The sequence below is a fragment of the Oncorhynchus kisutch genome, unplaced genomic scaffold (assembly GCF_002021735.2).
Source record: "Oncorhynchus kisutch isolate 150728-3 unplaced genomic scaffold, Okis_V2 scaffold854, whole genome shotgun sequence".
Lineage (NCBI taxonomy): Eukaryota > Metazoa > Chordata > Actinopteri > Salmoniformes > Salmonidae > Oncorhynchus > Oncorhynchus kisutch.
This window is the reverse complement of record NW_022262799.1, coordinates 68,555-82,629: the sequence shown is the minus strand read 5'-3', so window position 1 is coordinate 82,629 and position 14,075 is coordinate 68,555. Positions and strand designations below refer to the sequence as shown.

At 40.2% G+C, this 14,075-nt stretch overlaps 3 non-coding genes across 3 annotated transcripts; all 3 read left to right on the top strand.

The window, feature by feature from the left end:
* Window positions 1-1,965: 1,965 nt before the first annotated feature.
* Window positions 1,966-2,037, top strand: trnat-ugu (transfer RNA threonine (anticodon UGU)). The gene has a single exon. It is a non-coding gene; the product is annotated as a tRNA-Thr (tRNA).
* A 2,006-nt stretch (window positions 2,038-4,043) lies between these two features.
* trnat-ugu (transfer RNA threonine (anticodon UGU)) lies at window positions 4,044-4,115 on the top strand. Its single transcript has one exon. It is a non-coding gene; the product is annotated as a tRNA-Thr (tRNA).
* Window positions 4,116-6,119: 2,004 nt separating this feature from the next.
* On the top strand, window positions 6,120-6,191 carry trnat-ugu (transfer RNA threonine (anticodon UGU)). The gene has a single exon. It is a non-coding gene; the product is annotated as a tRNA-Thr (tRNA).
* The last annotated feature ends 7,884 nt before the right edge of the window (window positions 6,192-14,075 follow it).

The following is a 14,075-nucleotide window of genomic DNA, read 5'->3' as shown; positions in this document are numbered from 1 at the left end:
TCACTGGAGGACTTTGAAGAAGAAAAAAAAGTTCTCAAAATGGCAACCCTGCTATTATATAGTAAGGGGATGTACCTCTACGGTAGAGCTAATACTTGAAATGCATGTGCTCTGAAGTTAATCCCCAAATATTCTGATGAGTATATTTAGTTGTGAAATTAGCTTTTGCACAACTCTACTTTCCAGAATGTTGACATTTTAAGAAGGAAATAGATGTGCTAAGTCATCTGTTTTTGTAAACTGAAGCACATGGGTTCAATCCTGGGTTCAAGCCTTGTTCGACGTTTATGGAAGCTAGATGATATTATGGAAATGTACTTTCATTAGAACAGTGTAAAGAAAGGGTCAATTGTATTGATATGGCCACTACGACCTGTATGCTCTAGTCGGCTGGCCCTCGCTACATATTCGTCGCCAGACCCACTGGTTCCAGGTCATCTTTTTAGTCTATGCTAGGTAAAGCTCCGCCTTATCTCAGCTCACTGGTCACGATAACAACACCCACCCGTAGCACGCGTTCCAGCAGGTATATCTCACTGGTCATCCCCAAAGCCAACACCTCCTTTGGCCGCCTTTCCTTCCAGGTCTCTGCTGACAATGACTGGAACGAATTGCAAAAATCGCTGAAGCTGGAGACATATTTCCCTCACTAACTTTCAGTGTTGCCAACTTAGCGACTTAGTCGCTGTATTTAGCAAGTATTCAGACCCCTCTGAATACTTGCAGACATTTTCATTTTACTCACTTTTTGTCTCTTCCACAATGTTATTCCTCACTCCTACAGTGTCCATCACAATTACATGGACAATTATGCAAATTAGGTGATGACATCATTTAGCAACTTCTAGTGACTTTTAGGACAGCCAATAGCTACTTTCCTTACTGAGGTGTTGGCAACACTGCTAACTTTAAACATCGGCTATCTGAGCAGCTAACTGATCGCTGCAGCTGTACAAAGCCCATCTGTAAATAGCCCACCCAATCTACCTACCTCATCCCCATATTGTTTTAATATACTTTCTGCTCTTTGCACACCAGTATTTCTACTTGCACATCATCATCTGCTCATCTATCACTCCAGTGTTAATTTGCTAAATTGTAAATACTTCGCTACTATGGCCTATTTCTTGCCTTACCTCCATTTGCACGCACTGTATATAGACTTTCTTTTTTTTCTTCTATTGTGTTATTGACTGTACGCTTGTTTATTCCATCTGTAACTCTGTGTTGTTGTTTGTGTTGCGCTGCTTTGCTTTATCTTGGCCAGGTCGCAGTTGAATATGAAAACTTGTTCTCAACTAGCTTACCTGATTAATTATAGGTGAAATTTAAAAAAATAAGAAAAAACCATTTTTTTCCCAGAAAGGGGATGTAGCTCAGTGGTAGAGCGCATGCTTCGCATGTCCTGGGTTCAATCCCCAGCTTCTCCATGCAAATTTTTGCAATGGCCCATCTCCTACTTTCCAGAATGTTGAAATTCTCAGCAGGAAACAGAGACGTGCTAAATAATTTGCTCTTGTAATCTGAAGAACATGTGTTCAATCCCTGTTCGTACATTTATGTAACAGAAGTGGCATGGTTGCCAACTTCAATTGCATCATTTTCAAAAACTGAAGTTCATGGGTTAGATGACTGTCCATACTTGCGTGTATTTAGAATTGCTGCTATCATTTCATTGTAGTTTCAATGGAGTGGTGTATATAAAAAGTACATTGTATTAATATTGCATTTTATCTGCAAATAAAATTGGATCGAAGCTCAGAGGGGGAGTGCATGCTATTTTAGTACTTGGTTCAATCCCAAGGTTCTCCACTGAGTATTTGTGTGCCAAATTCACATTACACAACTCCTACTTTCCAGAATGTTGAAATTCTCACAGGAAACAGAGATGTTATTTGTGTGCCAAATTCACATTACACAACTACTACTTTCCAGAATATTGATACATTTCTTGCAGCATAGAGTGGCATGGTGGCCAAGCGGTAAGGCGTCGGTCTTGTAAACCGAAGATCATGGGTTCAAATCCCATCCGTGCCTTACTGAAAGATAGCTGGTACCATGGGAAGGTTCTTTCACTGGAGGACTTTGAAGAAGAAAAAAAAGTTCTCAAAATGGCAACCCTGCTATTATATAGTAAGGGGATGTACCTCTACGGTAGAGCTAATACTTGAAATGCATGTGCTCTGAAGTTAATCCCCAAATATTCTGATGAGTATATTTAGTTGTGAAATTAGCTTTTGCACAACTCTACTTTCCAGAATGTTGACATTTTAAGAAGGAAATAGATGTGCTAAGTCATCTGTTTTTGTAAACTGAAGCACATGGGTTCAATCCTGGGTTCAAGCCTTGTTCGACGTTTATGGAAGCTAGATGATATTATGGAAATGTACTTTCATTAGAACAGTGTAAAGAAAGGGTCAATTGTATTGATATGGCCACTACGACCTGTATGCTCTAGTCGGCTGGCCCTCGCTACATATTCGTCGCCAGACCCACTGGTTCCAGGTCATCTTTTTAGTCTATGCTAGGTAAAGCTCCGCCTTATCTCAGCTCACTGGTCACGATAACAACACCCACCCGTAGCACGCGTTCCAGCAGGTATATCTCACTGGTCATCCCCAAAGCCAACACCTCCTTTGGCCGCCTTTCCTTCCAGGTCTCTGCTGACAATGACTGGAACGAATTGCAAAAATCGCTGAAGCTGGAGACATATTTCCCTCACTAACTTTCAGTGTTGCCAACTTAGCGACTTAGTCGCTGTATTTAGCAAGTATTCAGACCCCTCTGAATACTTGCAGACATTTTCATTTTACTCACTTTTTGTCTCTTCCACAATGTTATTCCTCACTCCTACAAGTGTCCATCACAATTACATGCACATGGACAATTATGCAAATTAGGTGATGACATCATTTAGCAACTTCTAGTGACTTTTAGGACAGCCAATAGCTACTTTCCTTACTGAGGTGTTGGCAACACTGCTAACTTTAAACATCGGCTATCTGAGCAGCTAACTGATCGCTGCAGCTGTACAAAGCCCATCTGTAAATAGCCTACCCAATCTACCTACCTCATCCCCATATTGTTTTAATATACTTTCTGCTCTTTGCACACCAGTATTTCTACTTGCACATCATCATCTGCTCATCTATCACTCCAGTGTTAATTTGCTCAATTGTAAATACTTCGCTACTATGGCCTATTTCTTGCCTTACCTCCATTTGCACGCACTGTATATAGACTTTCTTTTTTTTCTTCTATTGTGTTATTGACTGTACGCTTGTTTATTCCATCTGTAACTCTGTGCTGTTGTTTGTGTTGCGCTGCTTTGCTTTATCTTGGCCAGGTCGCAGTTGAATATGAAAACTTGTTCTCAACTAGCTTACCTGATTAATTATAGGTGAAATAAAAAAAATAAGAAAAAACCATTTCGTTCCCAGAAAGGGGATGTAGCTCAGTGGTAGAGCGCATGCTTCGCATGTCCTGGGTTCAATCCCCAGCTTCTCCATTCAAGTTTTTGCAATGGCCCATCTCCTACTTTCCAGAATGTTGAAATTCTCAGCAGGAAACAGAGACGTGCTAAATAATTTGCTCTTGTAATCTGAAGAACATGTGTTCAATCCCTGTTCGTACATTTATGTAACAGAAGTGGCATGGTTGCCAACTTCAATTGCATCATTTTCAAAAACTGAAGTTCATGGGTTAGATGACTGTCCATACTTGCGTGTATTTAGAATTGCTGCTATCATTTCATTGTAGTTTCAATGGAGTGGTGTATATAAAAAGTACATTGTATTAATATTGCATTTTATCTGCAAATAAAATTGGATCGAAGCTCAGAGGGGGAGTGCATGCTATTTTAGTACTTGGTTCAATCCCAAGGTTCTCCACTGAGTATTTGTGTGCCAAATTCACATTACACAACTCCTACTTTCCAGAATGTTGAAATTCTCACAGGAAACAGAGATGTTATTTGTGTGCCAAATTCACATTACACAACTACTACTTTCCAGAATATTGATAAATATCTTGCAGCATAGAGTGGCATGGTGGCCAAGCGGTAAGGCGTCGGTCTTGTAAACCGAAGATCATGGGTTCAAATCCCATCCGTGCCTTACTGAAAGATAGCTGGTACCATGGGAAGGTTCTTTCACTGGAGGACTTTGAAGAAAAAAAAAGTTCTCAAAATGGCAACCCTGCTATTATATAGTTAAGGGATGTACCTCTACGGTAGAGCTAATACTTGAAATGCATGCGCTCTGAAGTTAATCCCCAAATTTTCTGATGAGTATATTTAGTTGTGAAATTAGCTTTTGCACAACTCTACTTTCCAGAATGTTGACATTTTAAGAAGGAAATAGATGTGCTAAGTCATCTGTTTTTGTAAACTGAAGCACATGGGTTCAATCCTGGGTTCAAGCCTTGTTCGACGTTTATGGAAGCTAGATGATATTATGGAAATGTACTTTCATTAGAACAGTGTAAAGAAAGGGTCAATTGTATTGATATGGCCACTACGACCTGTATGCTCTAGTCGGCTGGCCCTCGCTACATATTCGTCGCCAGACCCACTGGTTCCAGGTCATCTTTTTAGTCTATGCTAGGTAAAGCTCCGCCTTATCTCAGCTCACTGGTCACGATAACAACACCCACCCGTAGCACGCGTTCCAGCAGGTATATCTCACTGGTCATCCCCAAAGCCAACACCTCCTTTGGCCGCCTTTCCTTCCAGTTCTCTGCTGACAATGACTGGAACGAATTGCAAAAATCGCTGAAGCTGGAGACATATTTCCCTCACTAACTTTCAGTGTTGCCAACTTAGCGACTTAGTCGCTGTATTTAGCAAGTATTCAGACCCCTCTGAATACTTGCAGACATTTTCATTTTACTCACTTTTTGTCTCTTCCACAATGTTATTCCTCACTCCTACAGTGTCCATCACAATTACATGCACATGGACAATTATGCAAATTAGGTGATGACATCATTTAGCAACTTCTAGTGACTTTTAGGACAGCCAATAGCTACTTTCCTTACTGAGGTGTTGGCAACACTGCTAACTTTAAACATCGGCTATCTGAGCAGCTAACTGATCGCTGCAGCTGTACAAAGCCCATCTGTAAATAGCCCACCCAATCTACCTACCTCATCCCCATATTGTTTTAATATACTTTCTGCTCTTTGCACACCAGTATTTCTACTTGCACATCATCATCTGCTCATCTATCACTCCAGTGTTAATTTGCTAAATTGTAAATACTTCGCTACTATGGCCTATTTCTTGCCTTACCTCCATTTGCACGCACTGTATATAGACTTTCTTTTTTTTCTTCTATTGTGTTATTGACTGTACGCTTATTTATTCCATCTGTAACTCTGTGTTGTTGTTTGTGTTGCGCTGCTTTGCTTTATCTTGGCCAGGTCGCAGTTGAATATGAAAACTTGTTCTCAACTAGCTTACCTGATTAATTATAGGTGAAATTTTAAAAAATAAGAAAAAACCATTTCGTTCCCAGAAAGGGGATGTAGCTCAGTGGTAGAGCGCATGCTTCGCATGTCCTGGGTTCAATCCCCAGCTTCTCCATTCAAGTTTTTGCAATGGCCCATCTCCTACTTTCCAGAATGTTGAAATTCTCAGCAGGAAACAGAGACGTGCTAAATAATTTGCTCTTGTAATCTGAAGAACATGTGTTCAATCCCTGTTCGTACATTTATGTAACAGAAGTGGCATGGTTGCCAACTTCAATTGCATCATTTTCAAAAACTGAAGTTCATGGGTTAGATGACTGTCCATACTTGCGTGTATTTAGAATTGCTGCTATCATTTCATTGTAGTTTCAATGGAGTGGTGTATATAAAAAGTACATTGTATTAATATTGCATTTTATCTGCAAATAAAATTGGATCGAAGCTCAGAGGGGGAGTGCATGCTATTTTAGTACTTGGTTCAATCCCAAGGTTCTCCACTGAGTATTTGTGTGCCAAATTCACATTACACAACTCCTACTTTCCAGAATGTTGAAATTCTCACAGGAAACAGAGATGTTATTTGTGTGCCAAATTCACATTACACAACTACTACTTTCCAGAATATTGATAAATATCTTCCAGTATAGAGTGGCATGGTGGCCAAGCGGTAAGGCGTCGGTCTTGTAAACAGAACATCATGGGTTCAAATCCCATCTGTGCCTTACTGAAAGATAGCTGGTACCATGGGAAGGTTCTTTCACTGGAGGACTTTGAAGAAAAAAAAAGTTCTCAAAATGGCAACCCTGCTATTATATAGTAAGGGGATGTACCTCTACGGTTGTGCTAATACTTGAAATGCATGCGCTCTGAAGTTAATCCCCAAATTTTCTGATGAGTATATTAAGTTGTGAAATTAGCTTTTGCACAACTCTACTTTCCAGAATGTTGACATTTTAAGAAGGAAATAGATGTGCTAAGTCAACTTGCATATCATCATAGACTAGGCCGAAACGTTAATCTTTAACCTTGCCTGAATTAAACAATGCATTTTTTATAGTGAGCAAGAGTTGGGCTTTTTCCTTTTCTATGATGATGATCAAATTTTTGGCTGCACCTCAACTCAACGTTGGTTGAGCACCCTCTGTTTTTTTGTTGTCAAATAATACATATATTTTTTAATGTACAAAGTCAATTATTCAAAGCATTAGACTTGTGATGTTTCCCACTTATTTATACAACCTACTCCACACTTACAAAGTGAAAGTTTATAGAAATTCTGAAATTAAGTAGTAAACAGAAGAAAAGCAGAATTGAGTTCAATTATAATGCAAATAATTTAATGGTCTATGGTTCAATCCCATTTCTGAAGGTCTGATGAATAATTAATATTGTTCCTCCTCTTCCTTGTGGCAGGCGCAGCAGCACACTGTCCTCCAAAGCCTGCAAAATAATCGCCGGACTGCCCCTTTCCTAGCTCTGCATGGTGTGGGGTGACATCCGGGATGACCACAGCAACATCCTCTGGAAAGGGAAAAAAGAGGATCAGGATGTAAGCCGTAGCTTCTTAACACTGGCCAGTTGAAAGGTTCTGCTAAGATGTCATGACAAACGGCACCTGTCAGAGTGCTCTCTAAGTGTTACTCACCTGCTTGGATGTCAGCTGGCAGAGTGTCGAAGACGGCCATCGTGAGAGTCCTTTCTTCAGGTGTGACATGCTCAATCGATCCTATTTATTTGTACTGAAACCTTTTTTTTTCTCTGCTGCTACTCGTGTTTTACAGAAACACGTTTGAGTGGGTTTTCTACAGTCTGGCGCATGTTGACACAATATGGAGAATGCATATGCTGCAAACCAGCACGACTATCACGCATCAACTATAGACGAGTTTCACTCACTACTGCAGTTTGGAGTTAGGTTGATGTTAGAGGCTACTGGAGGAAGTTATGGGGCATACTTGAACTCTGTAAGGGAACATGAACCTTTCTACTCCTGCAAATTGTGACTAATAACCCTAATCAAATTCTACGAGATGGGTTTTTGAATGCAGTACTGTATTTTCATTGAAATGGCAGATTTGTATGATTTCACACAAAAATGTATGTAATGCTTCCCACAAAGAAATTATTTTACTATTTTGTTTCAAAATGGTCCCTCTGGCATGCATATTTCTGTATGATTTAACACATGTTTGAATCCCACTTCCTTGATATTTTGAAGTTCATTTTAGTCCTCCTCCGTGCATGTTTTGTTCCATACCTGTGCCTTGGAGAAAAGAACTATAGCCCTCCAAGTCTAATACGCTATACACAACAGCAGCCTACAGTGTTAACTTATTGAGAATGTATATCATTGCATTTAACATTCAAACCTCTTTTGAACTCTTCAGATCTTAACCGGATCAAACTGGAATGTTAATATATTACCCTAAGTCAAACTGGTTTTGGTGTCTTAGACACAAAAGGTTGTTTTCTCCTCATAGTAAAAACACTGTTTCATGGTTTGGATTAAAAACACTGGGTATTTGTTATGTAGAACTTTGTGTTTTTGGGGGGGGGGAGCTATACTTAGCTCTACTGCTGTTTGTATAGAGGCCTAGTTAGAATTGTATTGCAATGACAGGTGAAGTGCTTGTTGAAATCATGCTGCCTTGCTGCTCATTCCTTAAAGTACTTATACCAACGAATACCTGTTTGTCTGTAGCCATAGCTATTCTTAACCTGTTCAACTCTGACGCCCTCTGGTGGCATTTTATAAACAATGCATAATATTGTATACTGCCCTCATAAAGTACATTTCGGTCCTTACAGAAACATGCTTAGGGAAAGGGAAAGGTGAATACCTAGTCAGTTGTACAACTGAATGTATTCAACTAAAATGTGTCTTACGCATTTAACCCAACCACTCTGAATCAGAGATGTGCGGGGTCTGCCTTAATCGACATTCACGTCATCGGCGCCCGGGGAACAGTGGGTTAACTCCCTTGCTCAGGGGCAGAATGCCAGTTAAGTACTGTTAGAAAGCTAAGAACTGTGGGATTCTGATAATCGTCAGAAAAAATGTGACTATTACAGAGCCCGAGATAGGGGGGAGGTCCCAATTGTCAGTTGTTGGGGAATAAGAGATTTGAAAGTCTAGGTTCGACATGAAATATGTAACCAATTACTCTCTCTAAACATGTGCACATTTCCATGGGAACAGAGCCATTTTAAAAGTGCGGGGTTTGTGCAACGTTTATCGTTTGACAGGATATACACATGAGAAGAAAGCTGAAGTCTCTATCCATACATTGATGTAAATGTTCCCTTGTCTGATTCCCAGTTCGTCCACTCGCTAGCAGTCGGAGATCACATGAGTTCTCTTGGCCACTTGAAACCAGTTGCGTCTGGATCCTGTCATTTCCTAATGAGCCGCCCCCAGGTGGTGAGGGTAGGCAACAATTTGTAACTGGATCCTGGACTTCCTGACAGGCCGTCCCAGGTGGTGAGGGTAGGCAACATCATATCCTCCATGCTGACCCTCAACACGGGGACCCCTCAGGGGTGCCTGCTTAGGCCCTTCCTGTACTCCATGTTTACCTGCGGCTCCATCACCATCATTAAGTTTGCCAATGACACAACTGTGGTAGGGCCTGATCACCAACGACGATGAGACAGCCTATAGGGAGGAAGTCAGAGACTTCAAAGAGAGTTTGGTATTTTTCCTGGAGGGCCACAATGTGTAGTAATCTTTGGCCAAACCAGGCACACTAGAGTCTATGGAGCGATATGATGTTGAATCTGAAATTCAGTTTGTGTTGGCACTAATATCACTCCATAACATTCTAGCTATATGTCTTGGTTAATGCCTGGTTGGAAAAAAAGAAAAAAAAAGACTGTAGCTCCTAAAGACATGATGGGCCACCACTTGGGTAGAAGCACTATATGGTCCTGTAGCCTACTTTGTCACATGTAAACAAGTTTAGGATGCCAAATGTTACCAAACATCCTACGCTTCCTTTAGTCCCAGTCAAACTTATCTTGACCTTTATCAACCCTACTGCATATTCCCTTTAGCTTTCATTTCAATTTCATTTTATTGTACTTTGTTTGGGATGGCACAAGACACTTAAAAAAATTATGATTTTCTCATAACAATGGAATTTTAATTCTCTGTTGCTCAATACTGTATGCTATTCGCACACAGTTGTCTGTAGTAGATCTGGTACCACTGACAGAATAGGGGAGTATCTGTGGCCACGTGATAAAACACTAGTCTGGTATCAGTAGTCTGAAAATAGGAGGAAACCAGTTGGACATGTACATCAACATATGGCAGTTGACATTAATATTGTCAAAAACTCATCCTCGATGTCTCACACCTGTTGAATGAACTTGTGCCTTTGGCCAGGATCCAATTTTCCCACGGAGCTGGTGTGTAAAGGACCATATAAAATCATCTGAATGAGGCTTGTTCATGTTTCAGTGGGATTATAGCATAGTTATAAACAGTTAGTTAATTTAGTGTGTCAGTTTGGTGCAGGTCCAAAATGAATGTAAAATCCAGACAGTTGAGGAATGACACGCAGTATGACATGAGCGATACCAAAAACATAGCTACTGCAATCAGTTGAGTTTAAGAAATTAATGGAAAGCCATGTACTGATTGTATTTGTATGTTATGAATCGCTACTTGAATATGTACAAAAACAGTGTGTCAGTATTGTGGAGGTCCAATATGAATGTAAAATCCAGACAGTTGAGGAATGACACGCAGTATGACATGAGCGATACCAAAAACATAGCTACTGCAGTCAGTTTACAACCAGAGATTTTCTTTTTTAAATTAGTTTATTGCTTAAACACAAATTTTAACACAGCATAAACCAATAATGATCAAATTAGAAATCAAAGCAGTGGTAGGTTTTATGGGGAAAACATTCAATCAAATCTAATACACATGGTTAGCAGATGTTATTGCGAGTGTAAATGCTTGTGCTTCTAGTTCCGACCGTGCAGTAATATCGAACAAGTAATCTAACAATTTCACAACTACCTTATACACACACAAGTGTAAAGGAATTAATAGGAATATGTACATATACATATATAATATATATATAATATAAGTGACACATTTATTACATCATATTTGTAATTATTAAAGTGGCTATAGATGGAGTCAGTATGTTGGCAGCAGCCACTCAATGTTAGTGATGGCTGGTTAACAGTCTGATGGCCTTGAGATAGAAGCTGTTTTTCAGTCTCTCGGTCCCAGCTTTGATGCACCTGTACTGACCTCGCCTTCTGGATGATAGCGGGGTGAACAGGCAGTGGCTCGGGTGGTTGTTGTCCTTGATGGTCTTTTTTGCCTTCCTGTGACATCGGGTGGTGTAAGTGTCCTGGAGGGCAGGTCGTTTTTCCCGGGTGATACGTTGCGCAGTTGCTGTACCAGGCGGTGATACAGCCTGACAGGATGCTCTCGATTGTGCATCTGTAAAGGTTTGTGACCGTTTTTAGTGACAAGCCGAATTTCTTCAGCCTCCCTATATAAGCCATTTAGCAATAATTTTGACCCAAAGCGACGATCATGCTTGCTTCGTCCCGCAAAGTATTGTTCCTAGAGATACTGAATATGGCGTTGTTAAGTGGAGACGTTATTTTCGTTTGAGTTGGTTGATCAAGGACGCAAGGCTACACGTACAGAAGCTTCTGCAACGAGTCGTCTGTATAAACAATAGTTTGTTGTGGGACGAAGCAATGGCCATGCACATAAACATTTTATGTATGGGTGCTCCCAGGAATCGAACCCATAATTCTTGCGTTGCAAGCGCCATGCTGTACCAACTGAGCTACAGGACCACAGACAACAAGAGTTTCTCTCAAGATTAGAATACTTGTTGTAGCTATACAGTAACACGTTAGCTAACGTGCTAGCCACAGTAGCTAGCCAGGGCTACAGTTTGCATCCATTCCATACTTGTTAATTCACGTTTAGCTCATGTAATTTGTAATAACTATCTCTGAAGTTTATTTTGCTGCCACCACGGTGAACCACGTGTATTTCTGCGTGGGCCACCATCTTTTCTCATTTCAACTTTGACCCTTCGTCTCTGACCCAACAACACATGTAATGCTTCTGTCCTCGTTTATTCAAAACTGGTTTGTAGTCGCCCTCAAGCGTTCATCTCAAATTACTGCATTTGATTTGTTATTTTCATTTTATTAAATGATTTAACCTTATTTAACGAGGCAAGTCAGTTAAGAACACATTCTTATTTACAATGTTATGTATTGCTCATCATTGGTGACGGCTGTTGTTTACTTATTTATTTGTTGTCTCATCACATTATTGTACAAAAAAACGGAAACGTAGCTAATACACCAGTATTTATTGTTTCGAGTGGTCTTTTTAGTGGTATGGGGATCCAGTATTGCGTCGCTGATTGCATTGATTGACAGATCATCCCTGAAGTTGTTTTATTACGTCAAAGTGCATTCACATTATGACGTTGGCTAAGTTACCGTATAAAATGCGATAGTTTCTCTCTTTGGTAATCACTTGGTAAAGTTTTACATGATGGGAACATAGGCTCCAGCCATAGACTTTAACCATGGAGGATAATAAGGTAAGCCTATGAATTGCTAACAGAGAAGCCCCATGCAGTGGTGCAGGAACCGCTGCACCGTCTTTTTTTATGCTGCAGCAGGAACCACAGGGTTTACAGGACATGACGGTAGGGGTGCCGCAAGTAGTGGCAGCTGGGTGGCGGTGTGGGCTAACGTTAATGTGGCGCTAATATTATCATTTTTAATATTGTAAAAAAAAATGCATGCATTATAATAACCTATACATCAAACCGTGCTTCTACACCTGCATTGCTTGCTGCTTGGGGTTTTAGGCTGGGTTTCTGTACAGCACTCTGAGATATCATCTGATGTACGAAGGGATATATAAATGGATTTGATTTGAAATATGATCCTTGCAAAGATAACAGCAGTAGGCTATTTATCATAATTCTACCGAAAATATAATAATAATAATAATAAGTGACTCCATAACGCATTAATTATGAATCTTGATATCAGGCAGTAGGATCTATGTGTATTTATAGCGAAAACCTGTCCTGTAAATTTTTTAATATATTGGACATTATAAACTGGTTGTTTTGAGTCCTGAATGCTGATTGGCTGAAAGCTGTGGTATATCGGAGCGTATACCACGGGTATGGATATACCACGGGTATGACGAAACATTTATTTTTACTTTCCTAATTAAGTTGGTAACCATTTTATAATAACTGTGCGTTGTGTCATGTGTAAGAACAGCTCTTAGCTGTGGTATATTGTCCATATCCATGAGCATTTAAAGAATGGTCTTTTTTCTTCCAGAGTTTAAACGAAGAAGATCCACATGATCATCAAAGTTTGGAAGGTCAAGTCCAGAAAATGAAGAATGATATCCTGGGTTTAAACTATCCAGAAGATAGTGAAGTGAAGGATCCCCTGCCTCAGATCGAGCTGAAGGCTGTGACAAGGAGAAAAGTTAAGGTGAGAGAATAGACTGAGGAGAGAAAGGGAAATCTGGGGTCTTACATGTCCACACTTTAAACATGTCCATATGCATAACATGTTGTTGTGAGGTTGGAGGGTAAATTGTCCTTACAACAGACTTCCATCTCTTAATATTCAATCACCAATTGTTTACTGTAGCTCTTCTCAAAGGCCTGTATAGCAACGGCAACATACAGTATGTCATTGACTGTATTGTCTTTTTAGACCAAGAGGAGGACCAGTGCCAACAGGTCCACAGTTGAACAGAGCACTGATACTGATGCAGCCGAGAGAGATTTTGTTGATAATCAGAGTGATGAAGATGAGGATAAGGTGAAGAAGAATCCCCTGCCTCAGATGGAGCAGGATGCCGTGAAGAGAAATAAAGTCAAGGTAAGGGAATAGATTGAGCAGAGATGTGGATATTTGTGATATCTTTCATATCTATAACCTGCCCCTATAGCATGTTGTTCTGAGGAAGGTAAATTGCCCATGCAATACCCTTTTATCTCCTAATAGTAACTCTAGGGCTGACCCCATTTGGTCGACAGTTTGGTCAATAGGCTGTTGGTTGACTGGGATTTCTTAAGTCGAGCAGTTGCAAAAGTTTTTTTTTCTTCATGGTGCACATGGACACCTGTCTGATTCGCGCCTGTCTCAGTTGACTAATCCATTGCCAAGGCCACAGGGATGGCATAGTCCATCACGCTAAGACGTGATACTGAAATTGTATATGGTTATATTATGTACAATAATGGTGCAACACTAATAAATCAAATATTATTTTATAACAAATGCGCTTTCTCCTGCATTGGATACGGTCGCTGTCCGTGGTTCTGAAACATAATCTTCAGTGCTCCGTAGAATTGCCGCCCTTTCCTATGTTGCTATGTGCATAATAGCAAAGTTAACCAGCATATTGGGATTGAGAACAATGTTGCAGAGGCAGCAGCAGCAGCAGAGACGGGGAAACAGCCCTGGCCTTAGCCTAATTGTCTAAGAAAATTGAGGAGAGAGGAAAACCCAACTAAATTAGGTCTATAATCAATAGCCTAATTGTTAAATGTGCCTGGCTT